This window comes from Polypterus senegalus, chromosome 12 (assembly GCF_016835505.1).
Source record: "Polypterus senegalus isolate Bchr_013 chromosome 12, ASM1683550v1, whole genome shotgun sequence".
Taxonomy (NCBI): Eukaryota; Metazoa; Chordata; class Cladistia; order Polypteriformes; family Polypteridae; genus Polypterus; species Polypterus senegalus.
In genome coordinates this window covers 124418747-124431133 of record NC_053165.1, presented here as the reverse complement: position 1 = coordinate 124431133, position 12387 = coordinate 124418747, and the positions used below count along the sequence as shown (strand labels likewise).

Here is a 12387-nt window from a genome sequence, read left to right as displayed (position 1 = left end):
TTCCTTCATTTTCACTTAACCGGGCACGTAAGAATGATTTAAGATATGAAGAGGTAGGAGAAGTGATGGCGAAGGTGGTAGAGAGGAGAATGGCGCCTATATGCATGAGCCGCACAAAATAAAATGATAAGAGGCATAGTCTTGGAGGTCAATCATCACCCCAAAAGTGATTGTAGACATCACGTAGTATATGTGTACAAAATTTCAGGGCAATAGGTCAAACGGTTTGTGAGCTACAGGTGATTTAAAATCCTGAACAGACAAACGGACAGCCACAGTAGCGTATTATATAAGAAGATTAAATAGTAAGAGAAAATTATCTGATAAACCAGTATCAATGAACTGCTTCACATCAACTTTTAGTCCTTTAGTAATTACTAAATCCAACGTATGCCCTGCTTTGTGTGTTGGCTGACTAATGTGCTGGCTCAAATCTAAAGAGTCCAGGAGGTTTATGAATTCTTTTACTTTCGGGTCACACAGATTATCGATATGAAAGTTAAAGTCACCAACTATTAGGAACGTGTCAGAGTTTGTAGCTATAATTGACATAAAGTCTGAGAATTCCTGCAAGACAGACACATTATATGTAGAAGGCCTATACACGGACAGTACTAGAGACTGAGAAATTCCATGAATAACAACAGCAAGATACTCGAAGGACTTGAATGTACCAAAGCTGACATCTTTAAACTTTAACCGGCTCAAGTAAATGTTTGCTAAACCACCACCTTTCGTACCTTGGCGATCCACATCAACAAAGCTGTAATTCGGAGGTGAGATTCGATTAAAACAGCCACACCATCAGAGCTATGCCACGTTTCACTTAATGCAATAAAATCAATTTTCCTATCACTAATAAGAACATTAATGGAAAACATCTTGTTGGTTAATGCTCTACATTTAATAAGTACAGTACATACAGTTGTGCTTGAACGTTTGTGAACCCTTTAGAATTTTCTATATTTCTGCATAAATATGACCTAAAACATCATTAGATTTTCACTCAAGTCCTAAAAGTAGATAAAGAGAAACCAGTTAAACAAATGAGACAAAAATATTATACTTGGTCATTTATTTATGAAGGAAAAGGATCGAATATTACATATTTGTGAGTGGCAAAAGTATGTTAACCTTTGCTTTCAGTATCTGGTGTGACCCCCCTTTGCAGCAATAACTGCAACTAAACGTTTCTGGTAACTTTTGGTCATCCCTGCACACTGGCTTGGAGGAATTTTAGCCCATTCCTCTGTACAGAACAGCTTCAACTCTGGGATTTTGGTGGGTTTCCTCACATTAACTGCTTGCTTCAGGTCCTTCCACAACATTTCAATTGGGTTAAGGTCAGGACTTTGACTTGGCCATTCCAAAACATTAACTTTATTCTTCTTTAACCATTCTTTGGTAGAACGACTTGTGTGATTAGGATAATTGTCTTGCTGCGTGACCCACCTTCTCTTGAGATTCAGTTCATGGACAGATGTCCTGACATTTTCCTCTAGAATTCTCTGATATAATTCAGAATTCATTGTTCCATCAATGGAGGCAATCCGTCCTGGCCTAGATGCAGCAAAACAGGCCCAAACCATGATACTACCACCACCATGTTTCACAGATGGGATAAAGTTCTTATGCTGGAATTCAGTGTTTTCCTTTCTCCAAACATAACGCTTTTCATTTAAACCAAAAAGTTCTATTTTGGTCTCATCTGTCCAGAAAACATTCTTCCAATAGCCTTCTGGTTTGTCCATGTGATCTTTAGCAAACTGCAGACGAGCAGCAATGTTTTTTTTGGAGAGCAGTGGTTTTTTACTTGCAACCCTGCCATGCACACCATTGTTGTTCAGTGTTCTCATGAACATGAGCATTAGCCAATGTGAGAGAGGCCTTCAGTTGCTTAGATGTTACCCTGGGGTCCTTTGTGACCTCCTAGACTATTTCACGCCTTGCTCTTGGAGTAATCTTTGTTGATCAACCACTCCTGGGGAGGGTAACAATGGTCTTAAAATACCTCCATTTGTACACACTCTGACTGTGGAATGGTGAAGTCCAAACTTTTTAGAGATGGTTTTGTAACCTTTTCCAGCATGATGAGCATCAAGAACTATTTTTCTGAGGTTCTCGGAAATCTCCTTTGTTTGTGCCATGATACACTTCCACAAACATGTGTTGTGAAGTGCAGACTTTTATAGATCCCTGTTCTTTAAATAACACAGGGTGCCCACTCACACCTGATTGTCATCCCATTGATTGAAAACACCTGACTCTAATTTCACCTTCAAACTAACTGCTAATCCTAGAGGTTCACATACTTTTGCCTCTCACAAATATGTAATATTCGATCATTTTCCTCAATAAATAAATGACCAAGTATAATATTTTTGTCTCATTTGTTTAACTGGTTTCTCTTTATCTACTTTTAGGACTTGTGAAAATCTGATAATTTTTTAGGTCATATTTATGCAGAGATATAGAAAATTCTAAAGGGTTCACAAACGTTCTAGCACAACTGTAGATAGATAGATAGATAGATAGATAGATAGATAGATAGATAGATAGATAGATAGATAGATAGATAGATAGATAGATATAAAGCAAAACAATTTACAAGAAAAAAAGTTCTGACTTGGCTGTCAAAATCCCAGTGAGGCATTAGGAAGACATATTGTTGTTGGTGTAAAGGACCACCATTAGCATTTCTTGACACACTTCTGCTACATAATTTGTTGGATGAAAGTACTTGGTGTTAGTGTGTCAGAGAGAGGATGTGTAGCATTGTTCATAGCAACACTCAAGTTTTGTTTTAACTCTGTGTATCCTATAACGGAGCTTGCTCTTTTAATTAGCTTGTTGATTCGGTGGGCCTCTGTTGAAGTGATTTTACTAGCCAAGCACACCACAGTGTTGAAAATTGCACTGGCCATCACAGTGTTAAAGATGAAGATGTGAAGGATGTCACTTCTCACATTAAAGGAACATATTCTCTTAAGGAAAAAGAACCTGCTCTGCAATTTCTTATATAGTTCCGCAATGTTCCAAAACCTATCCTATATGTGATTAATGTGGACCCCCAAGTACTTGTAGGAGTAGACCACCTTTACATCCATTCCTTGAATAGTGATTGGACATAGAGGATCTCTGATGTGGCGAAAGTCAATAACCAGTTCCTTGGTTTTGCTGATGTTAAGATGCAAACAATTCTCTTTCACCAAGAAACAAACTTATCCACCTGACTCTTGTACTGTATCTCATTCCCTTTATCAATACACCCCATATGTGCAGAATCAATTGAGAATTTCCACACGCGACATGACCCTTGTTATATTTATAGTCCGAAGTGTACAGAGTGAAGAAGAAGGGAGACAGGACTGTTAGATAGATAGAAGTTCCTTGTGGCTCTCCAGTCTTGCTGACATCTGTATCAGAAACCAAGTCCTTGAGTCTCACAAATGTGGGCTGGCCAACAGATAAGTCCATTATGCAGGTCACCATAGACTCAGACACCCACATATCTCTGAGTTTATCACTTAACAAGGATGGCTGGATAGTACTGAAGGTGCTGGACAAATCAAAAAACATAATCCTCACAGTGCATTGTCTAGGTGACAATAAGCCTTCTGGAGCAGATATTTAATTTGGTCCTCCATTCCTATCGATGTCTGATAGGCAAACTGCGGTGAGTCCAGGTAGTCTAACCACAGTCCACAGTCTCATACTGTCCAGGACCAGTCTCTCAAAGTTTTTCATGATATCAGACATAAGAGCAGACAGAGATGGAAATACCTGCGGGAAACGGAAAGGAGGAGGACTCACTCTTTATGTGAATACAAGGTGGTGCAACTCTGGACATGAAAAAATTAAAATCTCCACTTGCTGCAGCAACATTGAACTATTGGCCATAATTCTGCGTCCCTATTACTTGTCCAGAGAGTTTGGACACGTCATTATTGTTATTGTTTACATCCCTCCTCGGCTGGACATGGAGATAATGGGTGACATCATCTATTTTGCTGTTGCTAAATTACAAACACAGCACCCCGAGTTGCTTGTGCTAATCGCTGGAAATTTTAACCATGTGACGCTGGACAAAACATTACCTGCCTTCTTCCAGTATGTTGATTGTAACATCCAGGGAAAAGGACTATTGACATACTGTATGCAAACGTTAAAGACGCATACAGTGTCACCCTGCTGCCTGCGCTTGGGAAAGCAGATCATAATCTGGTTCTGCTTCAGCCTCACTACAAGCCAAGAGTGAGGGAGCTGCCTACAACCACACGCTCATTCAGGAAGTAGTCCCCTGAGGCAGAGCAGGCTCTGAGAGACTGCTTTGGAACTACAGACTGGGATATCCTGCAGGGATCATATAGTGAGAACATTGAGGAGGTTATTGACTGCACTACTGACTACATCAACTTCTATATGGACATTGTAGTTCCAGTAAGAATAGTACGCTGCTATGCTAACAAGCCATGGATTACAAGTGACATCAAGGGCCTTTTGAACAAGAAGAAAAGTGCTTTTAAAGGCAGTGATCAGCATGAGCTCAAGCATGTGCAAAAGGAATCCAGGGCTCAGGGCGGTGAAGGAGCAGTACAGGAGAAAGCTGGAGCAAAAGTTGCCGAATGGCAGCTTGAAGGAAGTGTGGGATGGGATGAAGATCATCACTGGCTGCAGTTCGAAGCGCAGCGCCACCATCAAGAGAAATGTGGAGAGAGCAAACAAAATGAACAACTTCTTTAACAGGTTTGACTACCCTAACCCACTCTCACCTCGCAGTACTGCACCCTCCACCCATCCTTCTGCTGATACCAGCATAGGAGAGAGTTTCCCCCCACCAACAATTACAGCAACCCAGGTAAGCAGAGAGTTGAGGAGACTTCGTGCAGCAAAGCAGTGGGTCCAGATGGAGTATCGCCACGACTGCTGAAGGCCTGTGCGCTGGAGCTGGGGAGTTCTCTCCAGCACATCTTCAACCTGAGCCTGGAACAGGGGAGAGTCCCAAGGCTTTGGAAAACATCTTGCATCACCCTAGTCCCAAAAGTATCCTAATGACTTCTGGCCTGTCGCTTTGACATCACATGTGATGAAGACCATGGAGCGGCTGCTGCTTCACCACCTGAGGCCACAGGTCTGCCACGCCCTCGACAATCTGGAGTTCGCATACCAGGAGAAGGTGGGAGCGGACGATGTCATCATCTACTGTATATGCTACGCCGATCCCTCTCCCACTTGGACAGAGGCAGTGGTGTTGTAAGAATTATGTTTCTGGACTTCCCTAGTGCCTTCAACACCATCAAACCTCTGCTCCTTAGGGACAAGCTGACAGAGATGGGAGTAGATTCATACCTGGTGACATGGATCATGGACTATCTTACAGACAGACCTCAGTATGTGCGTCTTGGGAACTGCAGGTCTGACATTGTGGTCAGCGACACAGGGGCACCGCAGGGGACTGTACTTTCTCTGGTCCTGTTCAGCCTATATACATCGGACTTCCAATACAACTCGGATTCCTGACACATGCAAAAGTTCACTGACGACACTGCTATTGTGGGCTGCATCAAGGAGTGAGCAGGAGGAGGAGTATAGGAACCTAATCAAGGACTTTGTTAAATGGTGCGACTCAAACCACTTACACCTGAACACCAGCAAAACCAAGGAGCTAGTGGTGGATTTTAGGAGACCCAGGCCTCTCCTGGACCCCATGATTATCAGAAGCGACTGTGTGCAGAGGGTGCAGACCAGTAAATACCTGGGAGTGTAGCTGGATGATAAATTGGACTGGACTGCCAGTACTGATGCTCTGTGCAAGAAAGGACAGAGCTGACTATACTTTCTTAGAAGACTGGCGTCCTTCCACATCTGCAATAAGATGCTGCAGATGTTCTATCAGACGGTTGTGGCAAGTGCCCTCTTCTACGTGGTGGTGTGCTGGGGAGGCAGCATAAAGAAGAAGGACGCCTCACGCCTGGACAAACTGGTGAGGAAGGCAGGCTCTATTGTAGACCTGGAGCTGGACAGTCTGACATCTGTGGCAGAGCGACGGGCGCTTAGCAGGCTCCTATCAATCATGGAGAATCCACTACATCCACTGAACAGTATCATTTCCAGACAGAGGAGCAGCTTCAGCGACAGACTGCTGTTACTACCCTGCTCCACTGACAGACTGAGGAGATCGTTCCTCCCCCACACTATGCGACTCTTCAATTCCACCCGAGGGGTTAAACGTTAACATTATACAAATTTATTGTCTGTTTTACCTTCATTTTTATTATTTAATTTAATATTGTTTTTTATCAGTATGCTGCTGCTGGAGTATGTGAATTTCCCCTTGGGTTTTATCTATCTATCTATCTATCTATCTATCTATCTATCTATCTATCTATCTATCTATCTATCTATCTATCTATCTATCTATCTATCTATCTATCTAATCTAATCTAATCTAATCTACAGTATGTGCCACTGGTCTGTGGTCATTAGGTGAAGAGGCACCTGCCTTCTTAAGAACAGGAACAATGCAGGATGCTTTCCACAGTACTGGCACTTTCTGAAGCCTTAGGGACAGATTGAACAGGTGACATAGATCACCCCAAAGTTAGTCATTTTAGGCCTTAAGTATATGAAACGTTAAACATATTGTACATAAAAGTTAACTTTAGACTTTAGCTGGCAGGCTGAGGACTTATTATGTTATGAGTGGCCAAGAGATTTAGTCTTCTATGAATTGGGGCAAGACCATGCTGCTGACAGGCTTCATGTGTCACCATGGAGTGCATTCATACCTGCATTTTGTGTTTTTACTACAGACATAATGCAATATTTATTAAAACTGATGAAGAGAAGAACAAATTGCTTTTTCACCTACATAGCAGGATTGCCTTGATTGTGACTGAAAGTTTATGATACCGGTTTTTTAAGCTTGGGAAATTTTACTGTTTAATGTGTTTGTGTCGTATCCTAGCTAACTTGATAAAAATAACTTGTATACACCATTTAAGGACAGATATCTTTGTAGAGACTGAAAGCTCAAGTGCATTCAACCGCAAGTTGAATATTGTTATTAGAGTGCTACATGAATAATGAAGGTAGAATGATTAATAATGCAGGTTGGGGTATTGATCCCGGGGTTTGTTGTCTCTCTCAGCAGTGCCTTTGTGGGTGTTGCCATTTCAGCAACACAATATTGATTCCTTGGTTGTTGTTCTTCTATTGTGAATATGTTTATCTGCATTGTAAGACTCAAAGAACTGTATTGTTTTCTTTTCACATTTAAGAAGACTTTTTGTCTTCCTTGAAAGGACCTAAATTTCCAGTATGTTTGGATATTGAAAATGTTCTGTCCTCTTTTAAAAATGTAAAACAATTTAGAAGCAATGTTTTACAATGAACTAGTCTACATGACAGATATTTACCACAGGACAACAATTTGACTCTGGAACTCTTTTTTTTAAGTCTGGACACTGTTTTTGGAGGAACTCCACCCCACAGCTGCAAAAAGACAGTTGCACATTTATTAGTACCCTGAATAGCAGAAGAAACGTACTGTTAAATAGTGCCTGAGTCTTTTGTGAGTCTCTTGTATTTCTTATGAAAACTTTGTGAAAAAACAGTTGGTTCTGTTTAGTATGCAGAAAACATGTTCAATAAGTTACAGTTTTGTGTTATGGGCAGTTCAGGAATTTTTAAATTTTCCCTGACAAAAGAAAATGTTAGCAACCAATCTGTTTTTAATTACAAATATGTTCAAGTATATTTGTAAGCAGCAAATCAAAATTGTATAACTATTTCTTTACACACTTTTATTATATAATCTGGTTTCATTTTTTAAAAAAGTGATTTATATAGACAAGGGGAAGCACAAAGAAAATTCTACTTTGCTTTGTCCAGATAAACAATTCCTTTTGTTTAACATCAACATGTGAAAGATTTTTCTTCCATATTTATTTTATTATATGAAACAATAAGGTAGTAAAAGCGTATACAGTATTTGCTTTCCTTCCCATGAGCAGTGTACTGGCTGGAGTTTTGATCTTACTCCTTTTCTATTCCAGATCATCAGACTGGGTTAGCTGTCTCATGGATCTTTTTTAAAACTACTCTTTAGTGATCTCCAAGTTAGAAGGGTGGGGGTGTCTTAAGCCTCTGGGGAAATAACAGAAATTCTAAATTAATCTTCTGAGATGAAACATTGTGCCTTCTGAGTATTCCTTTAATGTCTTGTTCATAGGAATTGATTACAAATATTCAATTGCAGTAATTTACCTTATTGTGACATTTTTGCTTTGGATTATAACAGGGTGCCCTCTTATATACTATGCCCTTGCCGTAGAACCACATAGCACGTCATATGTGGTTTCAGTGCTGATACAGTGCTTACAATGTTCTTGGTTATTTATTAAATGATTTATTAATATTCTACCATAGAGAAAGTTTCATTTTTTGCAATTCCTGCACTCTTACTTGCAGCTACAAATCTCCTCTCAGCTCTGCCAAAATGAGAAAGTGAAACTAATAAAACGAAACAATAAACTAAACCATGTAGAGAGCAAGCAGAAATATGTCACACCACACAAGTCTATAGATGTATGCCCATGTTTCAAAGGACCTATCAGCAGTCAGAAAGTGAGTTTTTTTTTTTGTAACAGAAATACACAAAATATGCTATATATTGTGACTGATAAGGGGTGCTAAAGGTTTAAAATAATGTCAATTTTATTATAAAAAATACCTTTTTCAGGTCCTTTCTTCAAAAAAATACTCACAAGCACAATTCATACATTATTTCTCTACTACTATCCTAACGGAATGCCTTGTCCTCCACCTCCCTACTTCAAATAACCTGGATAAGGCTGAGCGGCTTGTTTTATGCCAGACCCAGGAGTACTTCCCATACCACATGATTACAATTTGTGAGTCCTCTTCACCCAGGTCCCTTCTGGTGGAACCCATTTGCCCAAAACAGGGCTGTCCAACTACAATTTCCAAGGTGCCCTGCAGGTTTTCAAATGGCAGCTCCACCGGAGGGATGCTGCCCACTGGTGTACTTGGGGATTACATGGCCTCAAGAGACAGTCCTTCCCTGTCCTTCAATTGTATCTTACAGGCCAGGAAGGGTATCTACAACTACCCGACTGGGATGCCTGTGCACCCATATCCTTCCGTTATGGCTCCCAGGACCCTCATTTTCTTCAATTTGATACATGACGGCATAGTACAGTGGACTTTAAATATAAGCACAAGAAGCCATACAGCTTAACTAAAGTAGGCATAATTTAAAGTGTAGCATCCCGGCCGGCGTAAAGACTGGTGACTAAAGGACAGTTGAGTCCAGCGGAGATAGCGGAGCGGAGAGTTTTGCCGTCAGGGAAATGATTGACGCTAGAATGAAGAAAAGGGGTGGTATGCTGAACGGTGGAGCTGGAAATACTGACAGATTTTCTGGTCGGTTCGGGGGAGGATTCTGTGTAGGGAAACGGAGATATTCTTTTAGGGCGTCCCTCATGGCCACAACAATGAGAGGTTTTTAGGTAACTGTAAATAGTTCCTGTTCGATTTCCTTCGTTGTTGTTTTACATTCGTGTGTTCTTCTTACAGTGTTAAGAGTAAACTGTTCAGCCAATCACTTCTTTGTCCTGTTGTGTCTTCCTTCCAAACCTGTTACGGAGAGGACGCTGCTATATACTTCGATAGATTCTGGCATTTTAAAAATAAAAAAGAAACAAAAAATGCCTGTTTCCTCTATATTTTTGCAATAAAAATATTTATTTTACTAATTTACTTAATGTTCTTGCAACATTAGAGGCTGAATGCAAGGATAATTCCAGCATCATTCTTTATCTCAGTCGGTTTTTAGCGCTTTTCCTATTACTCTGTCGTCTTATATGAAAGCTTTTTTTTACATCTTTTACGTGTCAGCTTTTAAAGGTATAACTCAGACAGATTAAAAGCCTTTAATATCATAAAATAAAAGTATGCTACAAAATCGGCATTGCCCTGGTTAAGCCTTGCAGCAAGAGTGTTAATCGTTAGAGGAGGAGGTGTCCGAACGGCGATTGGTTTGTACTGTGTGGGGTGGAGCGAAAGCTTGGCGCAATGTCACGTTAGTCACACCCCTGGACCGCAGCCCAAGCATGAGCCTGTGTGTTTGCCTTTCCGTCTGTTTTGCAGCCTCTTCTAGTCTGGCTCTCAGTAGCTGTTCGCTTCTTACTGCTTTGCACCCCTCCCATTTGTACGCCGAAGCCACACGCGTTCTCGTCTAGTCTGTGCACTCGTTCGCGCTCCCCGGTGGCTGCAGCGGCGCGGGACCGCGGCCATGGTATGTACACGCAGCAATGCGGCTAAGCGATTAAAATGCATTTTAAGAATACAGTGTGTTATAATAATTTCTGATAAATAATTCCATATACACCATTGAATATTGTTTAATACGTATTTAAGGGGTATTTAGAACTTTCATAGTAGTATGGGAGCATTTAGGAGGGATCGTATGAGGCTAGTAGGACAGCGGGTGATGCTTGTCTGGCAGATGTCTGGTTGCGACGGATGAGATTTACATCTCAATTTTCAGTACGTTTATTAGTTTTGGGCAGATACTACTGTACAGATATAACAGTCCCGACAGATTCTTGAAATTGATTTTAGAATAGTTTCAATATACAGTATAAGATTCATGTAAGTTATTTTGGAAATTTGTGGCTGGAAAGAAATGGTCAAGACTAAAGTTATGCGGACTCAAAATATATGCTTGAAAAACCGCTGTCGTTTAAACATGAAGCAAAAACGTAGAATACCAGGCAGAACGGTAGATTGTATGGAATAAGTACTCTTTCGTATCGGTCTGGTCAAAGCAATAATGTTGACGAATCACCACAAATAATGCTAGTACTCATTTGGAGGCCAGAGGAGAAATTCCGTTATCCTCCTTACAGGAACATATGCTGTCTTTAGTTTAGTATTTCACTTTTGTGTAAGATTATTTTGTGTACTGTAGACAATAATAATTAAATGTGTATATAAAGTGTTAACATAATACCAAATAATCAATTTATTCAGTGTGCCTGTTAACTTTCCCATAAACCAAATTTTAATTTATTTTGGAATTTGCTACATTTTTGTCAAACAAAATGTATTTAAGAGTAGATGAACTGACCTGTGAAATAATTATGAGTAATAATTCATAAGCTGGCCAGTTAGAAACAAGTAGTAATTTCAAACAAGGCCCTGGTAATATCTTTTAGCTTTTGAGAGGTGCCAAGATGAGCTTGTCTTTCATTCATTGAAGCTCCTGTGGTGATGTCTAAATCAGAGTGGGAGAGAAAACAAGAAAGATTCCTTATGCCATTTTTTCTAAATATAGGGCAGTAGATAAGAACTAATATGCACCATCAAGGTCAGTTATATACAATACTAAGACAGAACACGCAAATTGTTTTTTAAAAAACCGTATTGTTTTATTTTTTCAGCTTTTCAAAGATCATGAAAATAAGTCCTTAAAATATATGTTTAAAATGATATATTTTTTCAAAAATAATTTCATACACTGTTGCTACAGAATTCTGCTCAAAACATATCTATATTTGTAATATGTGACATACTGTATTCATTCTTGATAAAAGTTTAAATTAAAACCTTAACCGTATGCTGTAAAGTATTTAAACAGATCTTCTTGGATCTTTTATGCTAAAGCATTCGTTCATCTGTATGGATTAAGTTAGCAGGTATTGTAATTTCTGACAATTTTTGTATTCTAAAATGTTTTTTTGGACACACTTTGGCCCAGTATTACAAATAAATCAACAAAATGCTAAGTACAAGGAAAACAGACAGACAACAGTAAATGTAAATGTAAATAATATAACAGCATAATGATCAATAATCTGGGGGTATTTAGCCAAAGAGGTTGCATCTAAATGCTAATAACAATGTGCACATCTTTGTTTACCATTGACTTTATTTCTGATTTACCAGTATTTTGATGTGCTAAATCTTCTACTGGAATTAGTTTTTTGTAAAGTCAATGACATTCCCATAAAGCCCTTACATTTTATATTGCAATGTGTTTGATTATGTCAGTGAAACCAGTTACTATTTCCTGGCATAGACTAAATGCTTACGCCTTTGTTAATGTATCCCCTACCTGCACAAAATGTTAACACCATACTTCAGACTGGTTCAATATGTCTTTTAATAAGTTTAGCAATTTCTCTACTTTTTATTTAATCCAAAAAAAGGGCTTTGCCTTGTGCCACAACTTGTGTCACTGGAATCCAGTATGAGTCACCCTTGGGCTTCTCAATGAAACATTCTATCATTCCTTGTTCCCTTGCTGATGCCAAATTCATTATTTTCATACACTGATATTCATTAGTAGGAAGGCAGAAT

General features: G+C 39.5%; 1 protein-coding gene across 4 annotated transcripts in view; it reads left to right on the top strand.

The window, feature by feature from the left end:
- Positions 1–12387, top strand: part of map1aa (microtubule-associated protein 1Aa) — a 296824-nt gene that overhangs the window by 184819 nt on the left and 99618 nt on the right. The window contains exon 1 of one of the 4 annotated variants that reach the window (XM_039773375.1): positions 10149–10321. The exons of the other annotated variants lie outside the window; for them this stretch is intronic. The gene's annotated coding sequence lies outside the window, so the exon portion shown is untranslated. Of the gene's footprint in view, positions 1–10148; positions 10322–12387 lie in introns of those variants that run through there. 4 annotated transcript variants of the gene reach the window in all.